This window comes from Tenrec ecaudatus, chromosome 15 (genome assembly GCF_050624435.1).
Source record: "Tenrec ecaudatus isolate mTenEca1 chromosome 15, mTenEca1.hap1, whole genome shotgun sequence".
NCBI lineage: Eukaryota > Metazoa > Chordata > Mammalia > Afrosoricida > Tenrecidae > Tenrec > Tenrec ecaudatus.
In genome coordinates, this window is record NC_134544.1 from 18,243,297 (window position 1) to 18,269,710 (window position 26,414).

General features: G+C 49.0%; 1 non-coding gene across 1 annotated transcript; it reads left to right on the forward strand.

Moving 5' to 3' along the window:
- Positions 1-1,653: 1,653 nt before the first annotated feature.
- Positions 1,654-1,817, forward strand: LOC142428480 (U1 spliceosomal RNA). The gene has a single exon (XR_012780377.1). It is a non-coding gene; the product is annotated as a U1 spliceosomal RNA (small nuclear RNA).
- The last annotated feature ends 24,597 nt before the right edge of the window (positions 1,818-26,414 follow it).

Sequence of the window (26,414 nt, forward strand, 5' to 3'; positions counted from 1 at the left end):
TACAAGAAAGAGCTTTATATACAGGAACAATTGAATATTGAGAAAATGTCCCAGCCCAGTCCAGATCAAGTCCATAAGTCCGATATTAGCCCATGTCTGATACCAATCAATTAAGTCCTCTTCAGACTCATGTGACACATGACGCCAAATGCAGGGAGACCACAGGCCAGTGGGTGGAAAGTCTTGTGGATTCAGTGGTGTTGTAAGCGTCTCAGCACTGTTGTGGGCCTCCAGGTGGCTCCTCCGGCTCTAGCCGGAGCCAGCTCCATCAGTGCAGATCCATCAGGCTCCTCATCCATCATGTCTCCCACGGAGTGAGCCTACGCCCCGCCTCCAGCAAGCTATTTCTCTCCTTAGTGCCTCCACATGAGGTCACCAAGCTGCGACCTGATTGACAGGCTGAACTCCACCCCTTCACTCTGAACCCTCTCGAATTGATAGCAGATGATGTCACTCCCACACTGGCTATTCAGGAAGGAGTCCAGGTACCACCGCCTGGGCAGCATTGATCTCCAGCCACGGAGGAAGAGTAAAAGGAAGCTATCTAGTCCTGTCAAGATGTACAGCCTCAGAAACGCTGGTCAGGGTTGCTATGGATCACACTAGACTTGGTGACAATGTGGTTTTGTTTGTGGGGAGGGGGGAGCCTGGAGGAGGGTAGCAAATTAAGTGTCAGTGTCCAAAATCTACACAAATGGTAGATTCTAGCTCACAATTGCCGGCGGATTAAACGAGGTCATCAGAACGAATCCCTCTTGTCCCCAGTGAGGAAGCACTCCTGCACTTGCTGTCCCTGCAGCTCCAGGGAGCCGGGGACACATTATCTGTGTGTGGATAGAGCCAGCCCTTCCCAGACTCCACAAGCCGATTGTGGCTCCTCGCTGACAGCAGCCAGCCACGGCTATCTGTGTGGCAGACTCACCAAAATAAAACTTGGCATTGTTGTAGGGCCGTCGGCATTCTGAAACTCTCCTGTGGCCTCTTGGCTGTTCTGCACAGACTTAGGAGAAGGATATTGCTTTGGAAACTTTGAAAAGGGAAACCCAAAGCCACTGGCAGCAAGGAATACTTAAAGAATGCTCACTCCCTGACTGAGAACTTTATACTTAATTGCATAACATCCACATGAAGTAAGTACCCCGGCTAGCATCGTCTTACAGATGACGCGATGGAGGCACTGGAAGCTCAGATAGCAAGTGGCAGAGCTACGTGAAACCTGCCTTCATGAAGAGATCACTGAAGAAATGGTGGAGAAATCAGAGGGTGCCCAGCTAACAGAAAGAATCCGAGCTGTGCTTTTAAGACAAGCAGCCATCTAAGTGAGGTGTCAGGCTAAGTGCACCTGGGAGAAGCACACCTGCCTGTGTGATCCAAGGATTGCACATCATAAAATCCGAGACCGAAGGAGGGAATTATATTAGAGCTTAAATTCTGAGCACCTGGTTTGCGGAGGCTGTGGATGGCCACGATAGCCCCAAATCCATGAACAGGCTTGAGCCTCCAGTGAATCCCCTCTGACTGTTGACCAGGGATGTGAATGCCCTGCTGTCAGACAGAGCGTACTGGAAAGCGAATGAATGCCGATTATGGTTACATTAAAATTGAGCACTTTATCATTTGTTCTCTAAATTTGTCTTTTAAAAAATTATTTCCATACTTACCTGGCAGGGCAGATACCATGATCATGATGGTGGTTTTCCCAGGGCGAGGCTTATCCATTGCGCTCCGGATGTGCTGGCCCCTGCGATTTCCCCAAATGTGGGAAACTCGGCTGCATAATTTGTGGTAGTGGGAGACTGTGTTCGCACTCTCCCCTGTAAGAAAAAAATTCCTACTTTCTTTTGATTTAAGGGTTTCCTGTGTTTTATTTTATTATATTTGTGCGTGTAATTTTCTTCAAATGAAATCCAGGATAGGTAACTATCTAGTCAGTAACTAGATTAATAGTTTCTCAGGGCTATGGACTGGGCGGGAAATAGGAAGCTAAAAATCATGAATATAAGGACGAAGAAGATGCTCTAATATTGATAGCAGTGATGATGACACGGCTCTTTTTAAATATAATGAAATCATCAAATGGTACAGTATGTGAACTCTATGTCAAGAAAACCATTACAATTTTTTAAAAGAAAAGAAAGTCTAAAAAGACCAACACACACAGAGATCTAGATGGATGATGTACTGAGAAAGACTAGCTTCACATTTTGAGAATTTTGTTTAATAAAGTTCCCATGAATTGGTAGCAATATTTTGGAGTGCAGCCTCATGCATGCTAACTGAACAGAACAGGGAGGTCTGGGTGGTATCAGAGTTTTCCGCTGGGGCAAATACTTAGACTGAAGTACTTGGAAGTGCTTGGAAGAGGAATCACTGGTCCGTGGGTCTTTAAGGAAGTACTTGTACCCACTTAGAGTCGACACTATCCAAGGCAAATTCAAAATTTAAAATACAAACACAGAGCAACTTCTGTCCCCCACAGCCGACCAGCAGGTTGTCAGAGAAGCCCTGCCCCTGTCCCAGCCCCGCTCATGAATGTCAGTGGTTCAATATTGATTCGTCATCTCGAGTAGGGAAGGATATGTCTGTCGCCAAGGGGTCTCACCTTCAGAGGAAACCATGAAACACGAACCGTGGCCGGATTTAGCCGTCCTTTCTCTTCCCTCAGTACAGTCAGCGCCCCGTGGCTGGGACTGCGGTAAATGAGCACCGTGAGTCAAAGGCCTCGCCTTTCTCAGAATTTTAATGTGTGGGACAGCAGGGTCAGGAAGTAGTCACTGAGGGAGGAGTCACAGCTGAGGCACACTGCCCTCAGTGTCACCGTCACCCATGGCAGGGTGATCGGTCCTTCTCCCCACCTCACCAACAGCAGTGGCGGGCACAGGGGGAGGCCTGCCTTGGAAATGACAATTGCGGATGAACATTAGAAAAAAATGATCTTGCTGTTGAGAGTAAACACAGCAAAGCACGCACCAACTCAACATCTCATTGATGGATGACAGTCTTCGAGTGGCGCCCCCCTGTTCATCTTCCTTTTCAAAATGGCCTCCTCCCATGAGCCTCGACTCGCTGCCTTCGAAGGCCCCTGTCTCACCATTGGGGTCTTTGCCGTCAGCTGGATCCCAGATGGATAGTTCTCAGGAGGGTCTAATGCTCAAGGTAGCCCTTCTCTCCCGGTCAGACACGAGTGTTGTTTGGTTGAAGGCTTCTTTTTGGTTTAAGGCTAAGGCTTTAAAAAGGCTCTCAGGATAATAGTTAAAGGGATCCAGGCTGCAGTTCATGAGAATTTGAAATTCTGTTCTGCCGACCCCCCACCCCCACCCCTCCTCTTGATCAGGAACCCTTCATAGCATAGGTTCCCAAACTTATTTGCCCTACTGTCCTCTTTTCAGAAAACAACAACAAAAAATTAGCACCCTATGGCAATTAATTGTTTTGTACCATAGCCCATGGTCCAGGACCAAGTGTAGGTAGGTCCCTGCTTTTGCAGTGCCCCCCTGGGTTGGTCCACCCTCCCCTAGGGGGTGCCATTGCCCACTTTGGGAAGCTCTGCTCTGTAGAATCATTGATCACTGTGTCCCCTAATGATAGCAGGTACCACTCCGTTCTTTCGGTCTCAGGGAAGAGGTGACACTTGTCCAACGAGCTCACCAGCCTCTTCTTCCAGATCCTCCACCGATTCCTCACTCTCTACCCTCTGCTGCTATCAGTGAGTTATTGTGCCTTGGGAGGCTTCTTGCAAACTTTTAAGGCATAACCCAGGAGAAGGTTTTAGACAGCAACTGGACCATCCCTTTAAAAAAAGTTATAGTGGTAGCTCACTGCAGAAAACGAAATTGTCCGCAGAACCACATGGGCTCTTTCCTTGAAGCATCCGAAGTTACATGGCACTTTCTAACGAGGGGATGTGAACACGGTGTCCTGGTCCTTAGAACAGACTGGGAGGTACGCATCATTACCTCCTTTTACAGATGAGGAAGAGGTGGAATGGGGCGGGGTGGGGGGTGGGGGCTCCTGTTTGCTTAGAGCTAAATGCCATCTTCAAACTGCCCCCCCCCCCCAAAGCAGATTGGCAGAGTGGTGCTGACAGCCTTGCAGTGTGGGGAGCACCCTTTGCATCTGGCTCCCAGGACTACCGCCCCACTGTGCTGGTTGTGTGAAAGCTATATGACCCACACAGCTGTACCGGACAGCACCTGGGCGGCTGCCACTTGTTCTTTGATCTGGAGCAAGCTGTACCTTTCTGAGCTTCCAGTCTCTCACCTAGAAGAGGTGTTGTCGTCGTCAGGTGTTGTCGGGTCAGCTCTGACTTGTGATGTTGGAAAGCCATGGCTGCAGCCACTGTGTCTGTCCAACTCCTTGAGGACCTTCCTGTTTTCAATGCCCCTCTACCAAGCATGATGTCATTTTCCTAGAAACGATAGGAGACATTCGTAATCATCCTGTAGAGCAGTGGTTCTCCACCTTCCTCATGCCGCAACCCTTTCATACAGTTCCTCATGTGGTGGTGACCCTCCAACCATAACATGATTTTCGTTGCTACTTCATCACTGTCATTTTGTTACTGTGATGAATCAGGTGATCCCTGTGAAAGGGTCATTCAACCCCAAAGAGGTCGTGACCCACAGGTTGAGAACCGCATCTGTAGAGTTTAAAAGAAATGAGACTAATATACCTAGTCACTAATGGGTTGTTTAGTGTCTCCTTGTATGGTAGTCCTACCAGGTAAGGGCGGGACTGCTAACAAAGTCGGTGGTTCAAAGCCACCAGCTGCTCCTCCAGAGAAACATGAGGCTGCTTGATTTACAGTCTCAGAAACCCGATATAAGGTGGCTATGAGTTGAAACCGACTGCATGGCAGTGGATTTGCTTAGGGTTTTGTATCAGAACACCAGCTTGGCCCCGACTCCCTGTCCCCCCCGCACCCCACATCCCACTCCCTGGTCCAGGGCCCAGAAGGAGTTGACTTCCTCAATATGAACATCATTCTCACCTGGACACTCATGCCACTTACTCTCAAATTTCTTTCTTCAGAGACAAAGATGTGTATGTACCTTTTCTTGATAACAGCGTGGAAAGCTTTTAACTGAAGAAGAGAAAGAGGAAGTAGGTGTGTGTGTGTGTGTGTGTGTGTGTGTGTGTGTGTCACCGGCCTTCCAAACCCAAACCCAAACCTAAACCTGCTGCCCTCAAGGCCAGTCTCACACATGCCTATATGGCAGCAAACAGCCTCATCTTTCTCCTGAGGAGTGGCTGGTGGGTTTGAACCACTGACCTGGAGGGCTTAGCAGTTCCATGCCTGACCCACAGCATCACCAGGGCTCCATTGGAACCAGTCTTAGACTCACCCCAAACCTCTTTTTTAAAAAAATCATTTTACTAGGGGCTCGTACAACTCTTATCACAATCCATACATCCATCCGTTGTGTCAAGCGCATTTGTACACTTGTTGTCATCATCATTCTCAACACATTTTCTTTCTACTTGAGCCCTAGGTATCAGCTCCTCATTTTCCCCTCCTTCACTGCTCCCCACTCTCTCATGAACCCATGATAATTTATAAATTATTATTATTTTGTCATATCTTACACTGACTAACGTCTCCATTCACCCACTTTTCTGTTGTCCATCCCCTAGGGAGGAGGTTATATGTAGATCCTTGTAATTGGTTCCCCCTTTTCACTCCACCCTCCCGCCACCCTCCCAGTATCACAACTCTCACCACTGGTCCTGAAGGGATCATCTGTCCTGGATTCCCTGTGTTTCCAGTTCCTATCTGTACCAGGGTACATCCTCTGGTCTAGCCATATTTGTAAGGTAGAATTGGGATCATGATAGTGGGGTGGGGGTGGGGAGGGAGGAAGCATTTAAGAACTATAGGAAAGTTGTGTTTCATCATTGTTACACTACAGCCTGACTGGCTTGTCTCCTACCCATGACCCTTCTGTAAGTGGATATCCAGTTGCTACAGATGGGTCTTGGGTCCTGTACTCCTCCTCATTCACAATGATTTGATTTTTGATGCCTTATACCTGATCCCTTTGACACCTTGTGATCATACAGGCTTCCTCCACGTGAGCTTTGTTGCTGCTGAGCTAGATGGCCACTTGTTTGTCTTCACCCCAAACCTCTTACTCAGTCTTGGTTCTGGTCATCCTGGGATCTGCCTCTCAGACTCAACTGGGGTGTCCCCAAAGGAACATCTGGAAATGCCTGGAGATAGTCTTGATTGTCAAGACGGGTTGGGTGCTCCGGGCATTGAGCAGGTAGAAGCCAGGCATGACCTCACTGTCCTGCCATGCACAGGGCAACCCCAACTGCAGGGAAGTGTCCAGGAGCGGAGGTTGAACCGCCGTGGGCTAAGACATTCCTGGCCTAAGGTGTAAACCCAAAGTGCAGCCTGTGCACGTTCTGTCGCTAAAACAGAAACAAACCGCTGTCATCCGTTGAGTTGATTCTGATGGGTGGGGATCACCTAGTCACAACCGAGCGGGGTGCTTCTGCCATGGTTTCTAGGCCATTCTTCTCAGGCACCGCCAGGCTGAAACCACCAACGTTTTGGTTACTAGTTGAGCAATCATCCCATGATGATTTCTGCCCTCCCTAAGGGTCACTAACGGGCAGAGTGGCTTCTCAGCTGCCTGGGAAGGCCAATGAAATCCCAGAATACAAGGGTGATGCTGGGAACATGTGTTTTTCAGATTGACACGGTATGAAAGGATGACGGATGCAGGAGTGTCCCCAACACGCACACTTTGTTTCTTATCCACGCTGCAGTCCCAGAAGGTGCCCGAGAAGTCCGACACGGAGCTTCGCTGCGTCATATCTGGTAACCGGCCTTCCCGCCTTGACTCTTCACCCACGGGACCATCCTCTGACCACGTCTTGGTTGAAAGGTCACTTGGGATAAAAATGGATGAAGTAGTTGAATTTTCTTCTTCTTTTTTTTTTTTTTTCATAAAATATATTTTTTCCCCCAAGAAACTTCCAGGCCTCTTTTTGGTGACCTTCCTTAGCTCACCCTGGGACTCTCTTTTAGGCAAATCTCATCTGGATTATTGTTTTAGACCATCCACTCATCATCTTCTGAGTGACAGGGGGGCCATGAATGAGTTCACCTCTTTGATCTCTTGACCTCTCCCTCTGGTCCTCTTATTGAGCTCCCAAACCCAACTAAATTCATCTCTCTACAACCTGCCTCCATCAGGCATGCCAATCATTGGCACAATTGTTGAAATTAGACAGGAGAACGGGCAGCTAAGTCAGTCAGAGGAGATCAAGTGTTAGTATTCCAGATGCTAGAAAAGGCTTGGCTATTAAAAGAAGCTAAAATAACATCATTGGATTAGTACGTCTCTACCATTAAAAAAAACCAACAAAAAAACCCCAAACAAGACCGCTCTGGTGGTCTTTTCCAAGGGCAGAGAGAAGGCGCCACTCTCCTGGAGGGCCCCTTCCTAAGCACCGAGAGCAGAGCAGGCGGCAGCCAGGGCTGCATTTCTCAGCTGGCCTCTGCACTTGAGATGCCTGGGTGCTCAGAGCTGAGCTGCCTCGACCATACTCTCTCCCTCTCCCTCTCTCTCGCCATCCTCACTACACAGGTGTTTCTGTTTGTTTGCTTTTGAACCCCAAAGGTCTTTTTTTTTATAAAGCAAAAGGATATACAATTAAATGCAAACAAACAAAGAGATAAACAACAGCCATTGAGTCCTTCTGATACAGCCTAATATGTAACCCACAGCCCTCCCTGAGCCCCTCCTAGTCACACGTGTGAGCGTCCTTCCTCACCTCCTGCTTGCCCAGTGTTGTTCTGGCAGACGGTATTCACAGGTCACCTTGAGCGCTGAGGGTGGCACACCCCATGTTTCCCAGGAAACCCCGTGTTTGGGCGGATGCTGAGCGTGCCTATGGGCTCCAAACACCTGAGCCCCATCCTTCTGACACGCTCCATCTGTGGCCTGCAGGTCGCCTCAAAAAGCAAGGGCTGTTGGGGTGAGGGTGCTCACAAGAGGATGGAGAAAAGAGGAACCCACAAGGTAGAAGATGCCACCTCCCTGGTTACTTCTACTTGTCCCACCTCGAGGGAAGTGACAGCCAGTCGCTTAGCAATTGGGGGTGACAATTGGCCTGGTCAGTCTGCAGGAAACACTAGAGCGAAAGGGGTCCGGATGAGCACCCCCAGCTCAGCTCACACCTATCATGCACACTAAGTATACTTTTCTTTAAAAATAATATACACACACATAAAAAGGGGATGATGTGCTTCCGAAGAAGGAATCTGTGAGACTGGTGGTTCAAAGGTGGAATTGTTGCCTCCCAGTTGGGAGACTGGGGCTCGATCACGGCTGAGATAAACAGCTGGCCAGTGAGCTTCATGCTGCTGGGATGCTGACCCGGTTCAGCAGAACTTCTAAGGCAGTGATGGGACTGTCCAGTCTGCAGGCCATGTCCAAACCCAAGATTCACTGCCATCGAGTCATGACTGGCTCATAGAGACTCCAAGAGTCAGAGTAGAACTGCCCCTCTGGGTTTCCGAGACTGTAAATGTTTACCAGAGTAGAAAGCTTTATCTTTCATTCCAGAGGAGCAGGCAGTGGTTTTGCACTGCTGACCTTGTACTTAGCAGTCTAATGAGCAACCACTATGCGACCAGACCCAGAGATCATCCATGCTAGCTAACACCACACGCTTCAACAAAGAGAAGCTGTTTCAGCAATCACAAAGGGGTGAGTTCGTGAAATCTTTGGCCTGTATGGTCCTTGAATGAATGATGTTGTTAATAGCCAAATGGCCCGTAGCAGAGAAAAAAAGATTCCCCATCCCGGGTCTAGACGAAGACTGTCTGTCCATCCATGTGTGGCAATAAGCCCATGAAGATCCTCAGGGGGCACAGCTGTCTGATCTGAAACAGGTCGTGGGGGTGGCCTGGGTCCGGGCAGTCTCATTTCCTTGTGCATGAGGTCACTGTGAGTCAGTGACCCACTCATGGCAGCCAACCACCACGCCAATGAGAAGGAATCTCCTGAGAAGGGACTGAAAGGGGACACCAGGCCGATTAGAACAGGGAGGTCGGCGTCTTGCAGTCTCCTCATTCAGGGGAACACATTTTTATCATGTCATCATTGGTCTGAGAGAGGCCAGCCGCCCAGCAGCTGTGGGCATGTCTTGGCCTGCAGGCATGTCTGCGCCTGGCTCCAGGGACCCACTGCCGAATGCTTACCTGAAGGAAGAAGTAGTGAGGCACACTCCTGGTGGTCGAAAACACCCCCCAGGGCTCAGCACAGAGGCAGATGTAGACATAGTCAGATGTAGACATAGACAGGGCCAGACGACTGATGGTGAACTGAGACTTGGAGGAGAAGCCAGGGGCTTCTGAGTCCTCACAGTTCTTGCTTCAACACAGCTCGCTGGTTTGATCCGGTCACCCCCTGATCTTGGCTAGCTTCTCCCCCTCTATGACTTTGCAAAGACGTGGAGTTTTCTCTTAGTGATCTCTGAGGCTGGTTGTCCCCCAGATCATGTGACAGACACATGTTCCGGGATGTGGACAGCCCTTTTCAAGCCCAGGCACATGTGACACATGGCAGTAGATTTTCAACCACCTGGAGGCTAGGGAGAAAGCTCTTTGGGATGGAAGCCTTCTTCCTCGGTAACAAGGGGAGGACGGGAGGTCCCAAGGAGAGGACAGAAATATTGGGGTTTCATCAGAACATCTCATCAATATCACATCCAGTAAAAGGGACAAATAGACCCTTTGTGAGGGGGGGAGGCAGAGGAGGTCAATTCCTGTGAGGTCACTGATTGTCATAGATGCACAGCACCAACCGAGAAACCAGCATCCGAAGCTCCTCCCGATCAGGAAGAAAATCCTACTTGCTCGTCCACTTTGCTCTTTTCTCTTTTGTATCCAACATACACTCATTTTAAGCCCTGTTAAGGTATAATTTTCAGAAAGGTAAAAGGGCATGCATATGAATGTGAAATGAACACTCCTGAGATTTTAGTTAAGTCATTCATTAAGAAGGGATCCAGAAAGTATTTAGAACTGGTTTAAAAAAACATTTGAAGAATTAAACATTTATCAGCAACGTTATAAGGCAATGTGAGGAAAGATGGCCGGGCTAGGTAGAACATGGGCTGATATCCTTGTTGTTCCGACTCATAGCGACCCTACTTACAACAGAATGAAACCCTGCCTGGTCCTGCACCATCCTCACAATTACTGTTATGTCTGAGATCATGGTGTGGTCACCGGGTCAGTCCCCAGTGGTATGCTGGTGGCATAGCTACCAATATCACAGAACACACAATCCACCGCAGTACAACAAACTGACAGACGGGAGGTGGATTGATGTCCTGTTAGGCAATAGACCATAACTTATGAGGCTATCTTTTCTGATAGAAGAAAATTATTTGCATCACATTTGGATAGAAATCTACATGTTCGCATGTAACTTCACTCAGTCTGGGAATTTTCATTAAAAATTTCATAGAGTGAAATAAAGTATATCCCTCTAGGTAACTTTTGAGTGGGTTTCTTCCCAAATGCAACATGGAAAGGATTCAACATCAATATTTTGGTCTTATTTTCAAGTTTTGTGTCATTTGGGTTCATCGTTGCTTGAGATCAAGGCAGCATTCTTTCACATTGTGTGTTAGTCTGGGTGGACTGGAGCAACAAATTCATAGATGCTCATATATGTATAAGAAAGAGCTTTATATCAAAGAGCAATTGTATATTGAGAAAACATCCCAGTCCAGTCCGGATCAAATCTGATATTAACCCATATATCCGGTACTAGTCCATAAATTCCTCTTTAGACTCACCCAGCACATGCAATGATGCTGAATGCAGGAAGATCAAAGGCCAGTGGGTGGAAAGTCACTTGGATCCCGTGGCGGGGGCTGGGGGGGGCATCTCAATGCTGGCGCAGGTCTTCATGTGTTTCCTCCATCTTTCTGAATGTCGTAACAGCAGGAAAGGGAAGGCCGAAAGAAAGTGTGTCCTGCTTCCAGGGAGGAAGCTAGGAGTTCCCAGAATCCTCAGGAGAAGGCCATGCCCAGACAGAAGCCTCTGATTATGACCTGATGGACAGGCTAGACTCCACCCCTTCACTCAAGTTGAGAGGAGATGTTGTAACTGCCACACATTGTAATTTCCACCCCCAACCAGAATGAGCGCCATCTTAGTTTCACAACTTGCTCCAAAAATGCTCGTTGAATGGTGCATTGATACCATGAGCTTTTTTTTAGTCCTCCAACTGGCATAAGCTACCTCATGCTCACCCACATTGCTTATTATTTATTCTTGGTCCTAGCATTGCAGCTTTCTTCTCTAAAATAAACACCAGGGCCTCCAAAAAGGCGTGGGAAAGGGAGCAAAAGAAACATGGGATTTCCCTACAAACCTTTTTGAAGCGACCTCATCCTTAAATGAGTTTTATTATTTTTTAATTTCTTTTTCATTAGGGCAGCCCAAGCCAGAGGTGACTTGGTATAAGAATGGCCAAACCATTGGTGGGTGTGGCGCTTCCAGTTGCGAGTTCTTTGAGAACCAGTACACTCATGTGCTACATCTCTACGGGTAAGTGACTGTGGTTCTGCAGACTGTTCCCTAACGCCTGTATACTGTCAAGTGCAGGTCCTGCGGATCCTGGTGGCACAGTGATTTAAGCACTTAGCTGGCTCCGTACTTCAGCGGAAAGGCCAGCAGTTCAAAGTCACCAGCCCCTCCACCGGCGAAAAGAACTGGCGATCTGCACCCATAAGAATAACTGCGTAGGAAACCGTAAGGGGGCAGTTCAAGTCTATCCTATGGGGGACACAGGCAACATGAGTGAAGGACAGAGAGAGGCTCCTCTTTGCTTCTACAGTGCTAATTTTAGATACTCTGGGCAGGCCAACATCTCTAGCAAGGACAATTTGCTCAGCTCTGTCCAGTCACGAATGACCCTTTCTAATTAATTAGCTGTCAAGGCTGGTGTGACAACTTTATCTAGAGTCTTTTTCAAGGTGACCTAGTGGTTTTTAGCTCAGTAAATGACCCTTTTGCTTTACTCTTGCTCTCTCTGGAAAGTCAAGAGAGCATGCGGAAGAGGCCATCCAGTGCAAAGCACTGGGCTCTATTGACCTGGAACGACAGAGGAGGGAGGAGAAACAGGAATAGGAGGATGATGCAGAATGTATGGCCAACTGCCTCCATGAGCAACTGCCCCCTTTGTCAAGAGTCCAGAAGAACTGGATGGTGCCCAGCCATCCTTCCAGAGCATTTTGGTCCAAAGATTCTATAGAAGAGTCCTGATCAGAAGGATGAAAACGCAGAGTATAATTTCAAATTCTCAGGGACACCAGATTTTGCACGAATCCCTTCAACGTATGTCCTGATCTAATCGCTTAGCCTTAAACCCAAAATATCCACTGAAGTCTTCTGAAAACCAATTAATAGTTCAGCTTCAACTGGTAAAGAATGTTTACCTCCAGCTTTCTACTTGCTTAAGATCTATGGTATGGAGTCAGATCAATACCGGGCAACTTCAAAGATGGGATGGGAAGCTCAGGGGCCCGTGCATGGGGAGGAGCAACTCAGAGAAAGAGGAGAAGGATGATTACATAACTCAATCAGTATAACCGACACCACTAAATAGTAGATGTCAGAGCTATTGAATTGGTATATGTTTTATTGTATATATTCGCAAGCACAACAAAATAAATAAAAATGGGAGAAAGAAAGTGTGCTCAGACCATCCAGTCTTTCATGTGTGAGCTGGGAGGAAGGAGAGGTGATTTCCTAATTCCTTCCCCTGTCAAACAGAAGAGTGGCTGAGAGGATCCAATGACGATGCTCATACCAGGCTGGTGATACTGCAAAGTAAGATCACGGATTATTTTATAGTAGCCGGAATGCTGGACTCAACTGACTGACCACCTGGCTAGACGGGCATTCAAGACATTCAATTATCTGTGGCTCTTCAACAGTGTTCATCCACCAGGGGCTCTAAGCCAACCATTTTGCCTCATGGTAGGGTTCCAGGGGAGTCACACAGACCCTGTTCACAACCTCATAAAACCTGTAATCCTGCCTTTGTGGATTACAACCCCACCCCCACCACATCAATTCCGATGCATGGTGACCCTATAGGACAGAGTAGACCAGCCTGTGTGGGTTTCCGAGGCTGTAAATCTTTACTAGAGCAGAAAAGCCTCATCTTCTTTTCTCACGGTTTGGAACTGCTGACCTTGTGGTTAGCAGCCCAATGCATAATCCACTATGCCACCGGGGCTCCTGGCATGGAAGACAAGCAGTGAACAAATGAGGCCTTCCCTCTCTCCCTGCTCCCATATACTTGTGAGACAGTCTTACTGGCATTTGCTGTCTCTCCACCTGCCTCTTCATTCCTGTCTTGCCAATGTCCCCCGCCCCGTCCTCCCTCTTCACCCCCCTCAACTTAAAACCTACAAGTTGATGGGCAATTCTAGCTACCCACAGGTCTGCCCAGCCTCGAACATTCTCTTTTCCTTTGAGTGGACAGTATTGGCCTCTCTTTGGGAGCTTGTTTACTGTTTAGGATGGACGGATACCTCAGTAGACTTTGGGCCTCACCAGAAAAGGAGCTTTCTCTGTTTCACATGAATTCCTATCTCATGTCCCCAATGTAATATTCATTAAAGGGGTGCACGGGGGATGCCTATAGCTTTCATTAGTGTGTTTTAGATGTGTGTTGAAACCTCCCCCACTCCCGTACTGACTGCAAGCGCTGTACCTGTGTCATTGTTGTTTTTTAAATTGTGTGTGCGGATCAGATGAATGTCTGCGGAGCAGACAATAGCTTTATGCTCAACACTGTATACACACTCGGAGTCAGCTCGCCCATGGTCATCCCTCACGGACCCCTCGGTCATCCCGTCTCCCCACTTTCTGTTGACACTGCGCCTTCTCCCCAGCCCTTCTGGAGCTCCTCCTCGGGCAAATGCTGCCCTTTTAGCTTTAATTGGGCGGATGATGCTAATGAGGAGTTGCGGTCAGTCCCAGGTCCCTGGGTGGGGTGGGGGCAGGTGTCCCACAGTCTCTATCTGATGAGTAAGTCTGATCTTGTCATGATGTTCTGTTCATTTACACGTTTTTATCCCAGGACCTTCTAGTCGACCCCTTTCAGAGCAGTTGGTAGGGGGAGCCGGGCACCATCTAGTTCTTCAGGCCTCAGAGTTGGGGAGATGGGCATTTTCATGGTCCTTTGGACTGATTGTTTCCACAGGCCTTTCTATTTTCTCTCTTTAATTTTTTTGAAAACAAATATTTTATCAGGGCTCCTACAGCAGTTCTCACAACCCTTCCATCCATTGTGTCGAGCACAATTGTACACACATTGCTATCATCGTGCTCAAAACGTTTTCTTTCTACGTGAGCCTTTGGTCTCAGTTCCTCTTTCCAACCCCCACCCTCTTCTGGGTGAGGAAAGACCAACATTGCCACCTTCGATGGCTGCTCACCAGCTTGCATGACCGCAGTCCCCACGCACCGAAGTCAGACGCAGAACATTATCTTTGTGAACTATGTTATGCCGATTGAGCTTAGTGACCCCTACGGCTTATGGTCCTGGTCAGATGCACCTCTTCTGGGCTGTATCCTCTTGGGCGAGTTATTTAACGTCCATGTACCTCAGTTTCCTAGGGCAGTGGAGTCATGGAATGAGGGTAACGATAGTGTCTGTTCAATGGGATTGGTGTGGGGAGCACACTGACCCATGCAGATTCTAGAATACTCAATAAATAACAGCTATTTTATGTTTTGGTGTGTTCCCCCGCACTGCATGACACGTCGACGACCGATGGAGACGGGGTAATTTGGGGAGAAGTGTAACTTCGTTTGGCAGTCTTTCCCCCCTCTCCGGTGTCCCTCCTGGAGGGGAAATCTCATTAACAAGCTCCACCAAGGAATCACTGGGGAGAAATAAAGATGACTGATCTCGCTATCTCTTGGCTGAGACGGAGAGTGCCACCATCCAAGGTTGGAAAGCATTTTGTGAACTTTGTGTTCCCATGAGTACAAGTAGGTGTAATAAGTCTTAAGGACACTGGAAGAACTTCCTGGCACCCGAAGGGCTGCCGTGTTCCCAGCACTGGCCCCAAGGCTGTTCCTGCGACATTCTTCCTGGATGACTACAGCAGGCTGCCCCACAGCCCTTCCTCACACCAAACTTGGAGCCCCAGTGTGCATGCCCAGGGGCTGACGGAGTTCCCCAGTCCACCTCAGGGATGCTAGGCCCATGCCTGTCATCACATTACAGATGTGAGCTGTCAGTCCCTCAGGGGAGTGAGTGATCACAGTCCCCAGGCTGTGGACCACTCAGCTTTTCCCATGTGCTCATTCATCTTTTGGAGAGTGGGGGGTGGGGGATGGACAGAAACCGGTGGTGGTTGGTTACGCTCACCACAGTGGCTCCCCTTCAGGGCAAACCAGTGGTAACCTTGGGTAGGCAACAGATTGGAGACCTTGGGAACCATTAAGGGAAAGGGACAGGATGATTTCCAATTAGGCGGAATGTTTCAGAAAAATGACTCTCTGTTTAATGCCTTCTGAGAACTTCTAAGCCCACCGGTGTCCTTGGGGACATGCTCAGGCCTGGTCCTTACAAAGGGTCACAGGGTTGGGTTGTCATGGTCAGCACTTCCTGACTTAGGCTATGTCAGCCTAGAGATCATCTTACCAACTCCCTCTCTCCAGGGGGTTAGATCACAAAGGGGGTCACACAGTCAGTGAGGGGCTGAGCGGGGGCCTTACCAGCTGCCTGGCTGAACATGTCCGCGTTGATGAGGCATGAACGGATCCCTGAATTCTTGGGTGAAAATCTTAACATGGATGGGAAGGTGCTGCAGCCTGGCTGCCGCTTCCTGGCAGCGAAGAAGCTAGGCTCAAAGTGGCGGGCTTGCCCTGGGCGGGCAGGACAGACACAAAGAAGGTGTACGGTTGGACGGTCAATGTGATCGCATGTTCGATTTTACAGCAATGGTCCTGACAACCAAAACCAGACATGATTTACACAGGGAGAAGTGCACGCATCGACTTGCGGGTGTTCAAAAAGGACAGGGTATCACTTGCCCTGTGAATTTCTGAAACAGTAACTCGTTACGGAGTAGAGAGGCCTGTCTTTCTCCCACAGAAGGGCTGGACGTTTTGAAGTGCTGGCCTTGCAGGGAGCAGCCCAGTGAAAAATACAGACAGTGACACATGATTTAAAACCTGCAAACCCCACTCTAACACCCCCAGTCGTCGCAAGCGAAGGCAGTGTATCGGGCAGTTCCTAGGGGACTCAGCTTCCACGGTACTGCAGGTCCACCCAGGGGCCGCCGGCTTTTTTGCTGAGAGTTGAGTGAAGGGGCTTTCTCACTCTTCATGCCGAGGAGGCTGGAGGTGACCCTCCAACACTGATCCTGATGATCAGAATGTGGTTTCCGGCCAGCAGCATCAGCGCCTGCCGGGAGCTCCTTAGAAAGGCAGAGGCAGGTAACACAATCCTAAGACTCTTCTGGGGAGCTTGTTAAAAGGTAGATTCTGATTCAGTGTTTCTGGGAAGGAAAGGTGCATTCTCAGCAAGGGGTGGAGTTAGAATGAACCAGTTTGAAGCTCTGGGCAGAATCCCAATGCTCATCCTAGACCCCTGGAAGCAGGCTCTGCATTTTATCAAGATCCTAGGGTAGGCGTATGCATGCCAACCAGAAATTCCCCTCTAAGAACTCGCTGCTGCTCACATCCTACACCTAAACTATTCTGACTTTATTGGCCAAACCCAGGTGATCTAGGGGCCCTGGTGGGGTATTGGGTTCAGTATTTACTACTAACTTCGAGGTCAGTGATTCAAACCCACCAGCCACTTGTTGGGGGAAAGATGAGGCTGTCTGCTCCTAGAAAGACTTTGAGTGTTGGAAACCCTACGGAGCAGTTCTGCTGTCACATGGCATCATTTGGTGGCACTGGGTTAGTGGATTAGTTGATCATTTTACTTTATAGACAACCCAAAGCCCAGAGAGATTCGGGCACCTGCCCAAGGCCACGGGACCAGTCAGAGCATAGTGTGTCAGGGTAGATTTGTGCTCCCTAAGATTTCTGTGGTTGACTCTTCAGGAGTACATTGCTAGGTCTTTTTTATTTTTCCTGAGGTGCCCCTGGAGGGATTTGATCCATTAACCTTTGCATTAGCACCCAAGTGTGTAAACCACCACCCAGGGCCTCCTGAGGTAGGATTCTGTTGTTGTTATCGGGCACTGCAGCGTGGACCTGCCCGTCCCGAAGCTGTAAGCTTTATGGGAGCAGATAGCTAGGCCTTTCATTACACAGGCCACTGGGTGGGTTTGGAGCTCCAGTCTTTCGAGGAGTAGCTGGCTGTTGCCCCACTGGCATCACCAGGGCTCCTTAGGTTAGGATCCCCAAATCAAACTCGCTGCCATTAAGTCAATGCTGACTCACAGGGAGAGTGTAGGAGAAGGTCGAACTGCACCTGTCAGAGTCTGAGATGGTAACTCTTTGTGGGAGTACCCAGCCTTATCTTGCTCCTGTGGAACCAGCTGGCGGTTTTGAGCTGCTCACCTTCCCGTCAACAGCCCAACGCATAGCCACGAGGCCACCCAGGGCTTCCCACGAATAGGACAGTTTACGGTCACCCAGTCCATAGCAGCTCACAGAGATCAATAAGAGAGCCTATGACCACCGCCTCTTTGGGATTCCGAGATTTTACATTGTACGGGAGCAGCCTCATTTTTCTGCTGCAGAACAGCTGGTGGATTTGATTCCTGATCTTGTGGTTAGTACATCAACGTGTAGCTCACTATGCCACCAGGACTCCTCAAGGTAGGATTAGAACTCAAGAAGTCCTGGGGACTGTTATGTCACCCGCCACTCTCATCCTAACGGGGCCAACCTCTAAAATGAGATGTACTGAAATGAACACCCTCCTGGAACTCAAGAAGAAGTGAGCTTAAAGACTTCCTTCAGGAGTAAGGATTCACTGAGGGTCTACAGTGTCCCCGGGGCCACTCAAGACCCTGGGCGTCCAGGTGTGTACACAGTGGGGTCCCGGGGCTCACTGTGGTGAGTCATAGCAAGAGTGAGACAAGATAGAAGCCAGCAGATGTGACTTGTCAGGTGGAGAAAATCTGAAGGGGCCAAGGGCAAGGAGAGGCCTTTGGTGAGATGGCCTGAGTAAAATGGAAGGGTGACTGACGATCCCTCAGTCTTGTAGGTCACGGTGCCTGAGTTTTGCTTTAAGAGATGGAGACATTCAAAGACTGTACAGATGTGCTTTATACAATTGATGTATGTATATGTATGAACTGTGATAAGAATTGTATGAGCCCCTAATAAATTGTTAAAATTTAAAATAAATAAATAAAATTTGAAAACCTAAAAAAAAAAAAAAAGAGATGGAGACATGTAGGAGGGTTTTTAAGTAGGGAACTGGTATTTCCCAAAGGGATGCTGGGAGATTCGGTACACATGCAAGGTGCAGGGTGTCCTGTTTCTGATCAGGGACTGTCCGGGTGGGTACTATGGGGAAACACGCAGGCAGCGGTTTCAGTCCTTCTGACAAGGGAGGACAGAGGCCTGATCCAGGATGGTCCTGGAGAAGGTGGCAAGCAGTGGCCAGCTGCTGGATACATTTGCCTAGACTTCCGGTGGGATTTGACATGAGAGGGGAGGCGCACATGGAGGGACCTTCAAGATGAGCCGCTGGAAGGATGGAATCGCAAGTTTTGCGATGAGGAGGGTGAGGGACCAGCTGAGCCAGCCCCAGGGCACTCAGAAGTCACACAGCAGCCGCTCACAGAAAGGTTGGAGATTCTAGTCCCGCAGAGGTGCCTTCGAAGAAGAAAGATCAACTTCTGCAAATCCAGACATTGGATACCCAATGGAGCAGTTCTCCTCTGGCCCCAGGGCTGCTGTGGCTCACAGTCTGCTCAATGCAGTGGGGTTTTTAGCAGGGACAAGAGAGGGCAGGTGCGAAAACCAAGAGTTGGGTGCGGGATGTCCCGGCAGTTTGATGAGTCAGCAGGTTTAGGTTGTTTTGAACCTGGCTAGTGACCGAGGTCGCTGTGACCTCACTGGGCTGTGGTGTGGCGAATGGTGCATTGTTCTCAGTCCTACCTTACAAATATCTATCAGACAATGGAATTTGCCATTTCATAAGGGATTTTTTTCCTTCAATGATCGCACTCTCCTGAGGTTTCTGGGCCATCCTGCCAGTTTGGGGGCCCAGCGGGTGGAGGGGTGAGATTGTTTCCAGCCCCCTTGTATTTTCCCTGGGGAACAGTCATCAGTGGTCTGTTCGTGAAGCCTACCGGTAACCAGGTCACTGGGGTTCTTTTCCTCTCAGAAACCATGTTGCTCATTTCCTGTTCAAAAAACATCTGGTTGGTGGGGCTGCCTTGCTCCCAGAAGCCCGGAAAGCTACCTGCAAATTGGTGCCAGACACAAGCGTTGTTAAGCTAGTGCCTGGCAGGAAATGGCCCTCAGGAGCCTGTTCGGGCACAGCCCTCCTCTCCCTGCCACAGCAGGAAGTGCCCATCCCCACAGTTCTGATAGGAGTTTAGCCAGAACCCTGGTTAAAGAAAGAAGGAAAGAAGAAAGAAAGAAAGAAAGAAAGAAAGAAAGAAAGAAAGAAAGAAAGAGACTTCCAGCTAGGAGGGGCAGTTCCCAGAACGCCCAGGGGGTGAGATAGTCATAAAGATCAGCAGACAGACCTGGAATTATCTCTTTCTTTCTTTCCTCGATATTTTGTTTTCTTTTTGTCTCCATTATTGTTGTTTTACCTACCTATATATGACAGGCATGGGAAGCAAGCCCAAGGAGAAAGCAATAGGATCTACAGTCCCGGAGGGACTTGTGGGGAGGAGGAGGTGGAGGACGGGAGCAGTGAGCAAACAACGCCATAGACAGGGGAACAACTAGGGAATTAAAATCACTAACGAGGAGGACATAGAAATCCTGGGGGTGTTGAAATAACAGCAGTCTAGCCGACAGGAATGGCTAAGAGGCAGAAGAAGGGCGAGCATGATGGTGGGGCAGGGGAAGGTAAAAGCAAACAGAGGAAATATCTAGGAAGCAAAGCTATGACTAGAGGTGTAAACATAGGTGTGTCTTATGTAAATATATTAATTAATAAAAATGGAGGTATTGGCCTATGTACATATATTTATATGGAAATACATTGAGGAAGTGGATGGATGCTCAAACCCTCCCTCAACATAAGAACATTTTGTTTCTAACAACCTGGTATTCCCTGATGCTCACCCTCCCAACACAATCACTGAAGGCAAAATGGGTACATAAGCAAATGTGGTGAAGAAAGCTGATGGCACTTGGCTATCAAAAGATAAAGTGTCTGGGTCTTAAAGGCTTGACATTAAACAAGCGGCCATCTAGCTGGGAAGCAACAAGCCCATGTGGAAGAAGCACACCAGCCTGTGTGATCATGAGGTGTTGATGGGGTCAGGTAACAGGCATCAGAAGACTTCAAACAAAAGAATATATTGTTGAGAATGAGGGGGGGTGTCAGAGCAGAGACCCAAAATCCATCTGTAGACAACAGGACATCCCTCACAGAAGGGTCACAAGAAGGGATGAGTCAACCAGGAAGCTGTATAGCACCAATGAAACACACAATATTCCTCTGGTTCCTTGAGGCTTCCTCACCGCCCCAATTTCATGACCCCAGTCCTGCCTTTCAGTTCTGGCTAGACCAGAGCATGCACTCTATTACAAATAATTGCTCATGACCCACAGAACGCAGGACAGACAAACCCCTCAGGAACAGAAATGGGAGTAGCGATTCTAGGAGGGTAGGGGGAAGGTGGGGGGGGTGGAGGGAGGGGGAACCAACTGTAATGATCGATGCATTACCCCCCCTCTCCCCACCCAGAGGGATGAACTACAGAAACATGGGTGAAGGGAGACAGCAGTCAGTGTGAGCTATGAAAATAATGATAATTTATCAAGGGTTCACAAGGGTGAGAGCATAGGGGAAGGAGAGAAATAAGAGGAGTTGATACCAAGGACCCAAATAGAAAGCTAATGTTTAGAAACATGTACAAATGTGCTTGATACAATTGATGTATGGATATTTATAAGAGATGTAAGAGCCCCCAATAAAATGATCTTAATATATATAATAATAATAATAAGGATTTGAGGGCAGTAGGGAGTAGGGAGGAGATAAAGGGGAGTGGCTATCAAGGAGGTCAGGAAGAAGGAGACCGTTGTGAAACTGATTGTGGTAACAAGTGTACAAGACTACTGGATGTGACTTAATTATGGAATGTTACGATATCTAAGATCAGCTCCCAATAAAATGATCAGATAAATAAATGAATCATATTCTAAAAAGGAACAGGGAACACAATCTCAGGTAATCACAGAAACCTCAAATCAAAAATATAATAAAATGTTAAAATGGAAAGTCCTTAAATAAGCATCATCATACCAATAAAAAATAACGGCTCTCCACGCCGTTCTAATGGTGAACAAGTGACTCAGGGCCTACTGTGTGCCAGACCCTGCTCTCAGCACTTGCCCCCATTAACTCACTTCATCCTCCAGTCCCTGATAGAGCCCGTGGGGAAGCACTTGGCTCCTCACTGGAGAGGAGGGGATTCAAACCCACGCCGAGGAACCGCCAAGGTTGACTAGCTTGTTGGCCATTTGGTGACCGACATGGAAACCCCATGGATTGCAGATCTTCCCTCCCCTGCGACGGAAGCGAGAACTGCATTTGTTTCAGGCTGAGCTTAGTTCACCTGGGCAGGTGCCCTGGTGGCATGGTTCTGTGTTGGGCTGCTAACCACAAGGTTGGCAGTTCAAGATCCCCAGCTGCTCTGAGAGAAAAAGACAAAGTTTACAGTCTGGGAAGCCCATGGAAGGGTTCTACCCTGACCTGAAGGGTTGTTGGAGTTGGCACTGACTCGACAGTGGTGAGTTTGGGTTTTGGAGGAAGATGCCCTGGTGGAACTGTGATTAAGTGTCGGCTGCTAGCTGAAAAGTCGGCTGTTGGAACCAGCAGCTGGAGAGAGGGGGCAGTCCACTTCCTTAGAGACGTTCAGCCTTGGAAACCCAGCGGGGCAATGCTTCTCTGTCTGGCAGGATTAGTATATGTCAGAATGGATCCAATGGCAAATTTGTCCTATAGGGTTGGTCTGGTTTTGAGTCTCAGCCAAATGCTGGTGCCCACACGATTATTGCTGGGAGTCGGTCAGGGACTTGTCCACCCTAAGCAATGTCCCCCTGGCTTTGCAAACTGCCCCCAGTTGCATTTGGCTGGAGAAGCCACACCGGCCCTGCCTCTGGTTCTCACAGGATGTCCCCAAGAAGGGCCTCTGAAGCATGCCAGCGGGGGGCCTATCCTCCGGGCCCTCCCACCCTCATAGCCACCTCTGCCACTCCCCATGCCAGCTCACTTCCCTACTGCCCTTTCCCTGTTGCATCTGCCCGGAACGCCCTCCATCCACCCCCTCTACCCCCAGCCCCAAGTTAATCCTTCCCGGCTGGGTCAGGTTCCCTGCCCCTGGCCCAGGTCCCTGAAGCTCTGGGAGCCTGACCTTTCCCCTGCTGAGCCATGGAAGCCTTCTCTTCCCATGTGTGCCTGCCGAAAGCCGACAGGGTTTTTCAGATCACATACTGCTCCCTGTTCAGGCCTATCTCTCAGCCAATGCCCCCACCCCATCTCCCCCAGTCCTGGTCCCCACACCCTAGGGAAAGAAGCATCTCTGTCTGTCTGTCTGTCTGTCTGTCTTTATCAATCCCAAGCTGCCTGCTGGGCATGCAGCTGTAGGTGCTGGAGAAGACACGTGTTTGCTCACTGGGAGCTTGGGGTCTGGGAAAATTGTGATCCCATCCAGGCAGGGGGCATGAGTTATGTCAGATCTGAGCCCAGGGTCATCTCCCCTGCTCTTCCTGGACACTGTGTGGTGATCTGCATCACAGTGGACTGGAGTCTGAAGGTGGTCACCTCTTGGGTTGGGATGAAGACCTCCCCACCTGGGTCCAGCTCTCTACTCAGTATGCCCCTACCTCTTGATTGGCCCTGCCTGCCTCAGCTTCCCTGGCACAGTCCTAGTCTGCCTGCTGACCCAGTGTTCATTTCCCAGGGTCTCGTTCACTCTCTGAGGTATCCTACTTCAATGGTTAATAGTGCAGGCCACCCCCCACCCAGTCTACCACTTCCCAGGCTCGAAATAAAAAGGGACCAGGAGCCGAGCTGCTTTATCGCATGCAGTGGCTGCAACAATGGGCAATGATAATGAGGAGGACGCAGGACCGACTGGGCAGTGCTGGGCTCTGTTGCATGTGGGGTGGCTATGGGTCAGAACCACTCTGCAGCATCGAGTCACAACACCTCTGATCTTGTGGTTAACGCGATGCCTTGTGTACCATAGATATTCCAGTACATACATAGGTAACAGAACATTCGGCATTCCAGCAGTCCATCCATATACGGTTCAGTGGCTTCACGGTCATCCCGTTGGCCAACAACCTCTCTTATCTGTTCCCAAATGAGACCATCCACCTAAACCAAAACTCAGTGTCCCCCAAGTCCTACGATGTTTACAGCTAAGGAACAGTATGGCCAGAGTGCTCCTTAGAGGCAAGGATGGCAAGACTTGGTCTTACATACTTTGGACATGCTGTCAGGAGGGACCAGTCCCTGGAGAAGGACATCCTGTTTGGCAGAGCGGAGGGGCAGCGAGAGAGAGGAAGGCCCTCCAGGAGATGGACAGACACTGTGCCTGCCACCATGGGCTCAAGCACAGGAACAACTGTGAGGGCGGCGCAGGGCCGGCCAGGGTTTCCTTCTGTTGTGCGCAGGGTCACTATGGGCTGGAACCAACTCAGTGTTCCCAAAAAACAAACATCTTCTTCTTGTTCTAACACCAGCAAAATCAATAATCTCTTTATGGCTCAGGCATTAGCCAGGCAGTTATTTAAGACTCACTTTCAAGTGTTCAGTGTAGTGGGACAACACAGGAGGCTGTGGGGTGTGGGGGGAAGTGGCGGAGCTGATCCCAAGGGCTGGAGTAAAAAGAAAATGCTTTGAAAAGGATGATGGCAACACAGGCACAAAGGCGATTGATATATTTGATGGATGGATTGTTACAAGAGCTGAAGAGCCATCAATAAAATGATTAAACACACACACACACACACACACACACACACGAGCCTGGGAAGTTGTGGAGCCAGACAGCGAGGTAGCCCAGAGACCAGAGCCTTTGGGAATTCACAGCCACACAGGCTGCAGAACAAGGGCAGAGCGTCCCAGAAGGAAGTGGCATTCTGGTGTGGACTTTGAGCGGCCAGAGCATGAGAAAAACCCACCCAAGGGTGGCCTTTTTGTTAGGGATCACCAACTCCCCGACACAACACGCACCCAGCTGGGGTGGGAATATGTCCCAGAGATCAGTGTGTTTCGTGTTGTGCTCCTTCTATCTTGGTGACAAATATAGCTTCAGAGCATCGAAAAACCCTAGAGCCTTCTCTATCTGCGTCACTCTTTAGAGTAATTCCATTTATCCAAGTATTAATAACCACACTCAGGCTGATGATAAAATTGGGCATGTAATTGGAGGCAATATTATGATGTTAACTTGGTGAGTGGACTGGGGGAAGAATCCGGTGTTACTGTGTAAGTATTTCCTGAGCTGACCCCACTCTCCCCACTCCCTGTCTACGGGGAGGCAGTGGTCAAGACGTTGGACTGCTAACAGAGAGGTCAGCAGTTTGAAACCACCAGCCACTCTGTGGGCAAAAGATGAGGCTGCCTCCTCAAGCAAAGAGTTGCAATGTGGGAAACCCACAGGGGCAGCTTTGCTCTGCGGTTGCAGGTTGGGCTGTGATGCACATGGTCGCCAGTTTGAAACCACTAGCAGCTCCAGGGGAGAAAGACTGGGCTTTCTATTCCTGTAAATGTTTACAGTCTCGGAAACCCTAGGGGGTCGATACAAGTCAGCATTGCTTCAATGGCAGTGAGTTCCTCTTGGAGTATTGGGTCGCTATGTGCTAGAATCCACTCCATGGAGGTGAGAAGGGGAAATGTAAGATGCCCCTGCCTCCTCTCCTCCCCTCCCCCCACCCCTGCCCCCAATGCCTTCCTGGAGGCAGAGGTAAGACTGCAGGCATTTCATTCCCAAGCCTTCTTCCATCTATGGCTAGTGGAATAAACCGTCTCTGCGCTTGTGGCACTCTGCAAAGTCGCTCTCATCAAGTTAACTCTGACTCATCGTGACCTTCGTCCAGAGTGCACTTCTATCCTGGACTCGACTCAGCAGGGAACTGGGAGCCGGTTTGGGGGTAGCTTCGAGGATTAGCCACTCAAGAATTGGTGGAGCCATCCTCTCCCACCCCAGAATGACACCGGGAGGACCTGTGCATTGAGAGTCACATCAGAATCCGGGGAGCTTAAAAAAGATGAAGTTATCTGCCTGAGAAGACACATGCCGATCACACCGCACGCGACGGCCAGCCCTTTGTGCAAACTTCCACCTTCCAGAGTCGGAGAAGCTCCCTGCGGCGGGAGAAGGAAAGTGTTCTGTGCTGAGTAGCTTCAGCCACTGGTTCTCCAGTGTGATCTGCGGGTCCCCACGGGTCCCCCGCATCCTTCCAGACCACTACTATAGTTTGGAACCTCTGCCCTGATTGATGCTGAGACAACACCAGTTTTACCATTTTTTGGCTTCTCACTCCTTGTTCACCATGTGAGGGAAAAGGGGCGAATGAAGGATGACTCTTTTGAACAAAATGATGTATTCTCATTACTTTGCACACAGAAGCAGATGCAAATATCCAGCTGTCTTCTAAGTCAGCTATTAAATAGATATGCAAAACGTCGACCAATTCCATTTTTATCATGAACATTTCTTTGGAATATAATTATATTTCACTTAAAGTATGGCCTGTGCTAACATGTAAAGAGACAGATTTTTTATTTTAAAAGGAATTGTTTTCTATTTCTCTTTGTTTTAATAGGCTAGATACTGATGGATATAACTCACCAAAACATCAATTCGTTGGTGTCCTGAGTTATGTCTAAGAGAATAAAGGGCTGTATAGAGCAGGCGTCCTCAAACTACGGCCCACGGGCCACATGCGGCCCGCCGAGGACATTTATCCGGCCTGCTGGGTGTTTTTGCCCCATTTGGATTTTTACTTCAAAATGAGATATGTGCAGTGTGCATAGGAATTTGCTCATACTTTCTTTTAAACTATAGTCTGGCCCTCCAATGGGCCAGAGGGACAGTGAACTGGCCCCATGTTTAAACAGTTTGAGGATCCCTGGTATAGAGTTTTAGTCTCAGGAACTGTAAGAAGCATTTTCTATTCTGCTCCATAGTTGCTGGCTGGAATCGATTCCAGGTCAGTGGGTTGTTTTCTTGTTGTT